This window comes from Vicia villosa, unplaced genomic scaffold (genome assembly GCF_029867415.1).
Source record: "Vicia villosa cultivar HV-30 ecotype Madison, WI unplaced genomic scaffold, Vvil1.0 ctg.003839F_1_1, whole genome shotgun sequence".
Taxonomy (NCBI): domain Eukaryota; kingdom Viridiplantae; phylum Streptophyta; class Magnoliopsida; order Fabales; family Fabaceae; genus Vicia; species Vicia villosa.
Genome location: NW_026706315.1, coordinates 102,351 through 104,207, shown reverse-complemented (window position 1 = coordinate 104,207; position 1,857 = coordinate 102,351).

Genomic DNA, 1,857 nt, shown 5'->3' with positions numbered 1-1,857 from the left:
TTTCACTTAAAATCTCATTTTCTTCAAAGTTCATGGATCTTTTTCACCCATTTCCTTAAAGGTCTTGAAGGAACTTTCAATTAGGGTTTTGAAGTGTGTAACATGAGATTTCCAAAATGACCAAGAGCATGAAAAAATATGGAGCATAGCTATGGTTTTGAATTTTGACATTAGTGACCATTATGCTTGAATTTTCACCATTTTTTCACTAAGTTTCAATGCTATATGGCCTCCAATGCAAGTAATGACACATCAAAGCAATAATTGAAAGATATTTTCTGATTTGAAGATCATAATGGAAGAGGATAAGAAGCTTGGAAGAATGACAATGGTTAAGTTACTTTAACCATTTTGCATTAAATGTAAAAGATTCCATTTTATCTCTTAAGCCAAATCATCACTTCTTGATCAACTTGCAAAGGTCTGAGTTCAGAACTCTTGGCCTATAAATAGAGGTTCAAATCACTCTTCAAATCACACCAGAACCTCATAATCATAGGTTTTCTCTCTTCTTTCTTAAGTTGCAAGTTTCATGAGTTTCAAAGAGGAAGAATTGCAATTTCCATCTCTTGCAATTTCTGAGCAAAGTGTTGCTTCTAACACTTCCTAAACATCATATGGAAGTTGTTTGATCCACTCACATACCCCAAAAACACCTAAATCTCAGAATCACTACTTCACTTCCCAAATATGCATATCACTAGCCTTATCATGCCAATTTTCATTCTAGCTCATTTCTGTCCAAGTTAATCATCCAAACACATCCCATATACCATATATGAACTATCCCAATCATCATCCCTGACCTGTAACTCCAAAATCACCAAGCTTGATTCTCACTTGAGCCCTACTGCAGATCGGGTATCACCAATTGATTCAGAGGTTTTCAGTTCATTCCAATCATCCAAATATGTTCCATAAGGTCCATTGAAGCTGTCCAGATCAAGAAACAACATCTGGAACCTCTCATTTGTAGAATTCGATTCTCAGTTTTGGCATTTTTAAGGTAAGCTCTCTTGAACTTCAAACTCCATCATTCATGCATCATAAATGAAAAACTGGTTTACCATCATGTTTATGCATACATATGGATCATTAACCCTCAATCAATTGCATCATAACTTGCACATACACGATTTCAGATTGAATCATAGAATTAGGGTTCTTCACGATTTCTAGAAAATTGATGATCTTAGAGTGAAAATAAATGAAATTAAATGGTACCATCATGTTCCTTGTGAAAAATCGTGCAAGATAGACTATCTACTCGATCAAAACAATCCAGTTTTGAAGATTTTCAAATTCAAATGGGGATGGTGTTCTTGGCGCCATTTTTTGTGAAGGAAATTTGAAAAATGAGTTTGAAATATAATCAGATGAACGCGTGTTACTTACAAGCCACAAGCGTGGCTCAGTTGGTAAGTGTTTTGGCTGGTGAGAGTGAGGGCGTGGGTTCAAACCCTGGCAGGACCAAACTTTTTTTTTAACACTTATTTTCTTCATTTTTTGTACACTTCCTATTTAATATACATATTTTATGAACATCCAAAAAAATCACAAAAAAAATATTTATTTAATACATTTTAAATAGGTTTAAAATGACATGTTTTTAAGTGTTTTAAAATATTTTAAATATTGTTTTTCATTTGATTTTTCAAACTTAATCATTTGTAAATATTTTGTGATCAAACCCTAATCATTTAGGTCTTAATTAAGGGTAATCTTTGTGTTTATCTTAATTAATTTGATTTCTTTCAAAATTTCAAATTTTGTTTTAAAACAAACGATCACAGTTTTTCCAAAACGATAAATCATTTCTTTTTAGTTTTCCTTTCAAAACTTTTGATTAAATCTTTT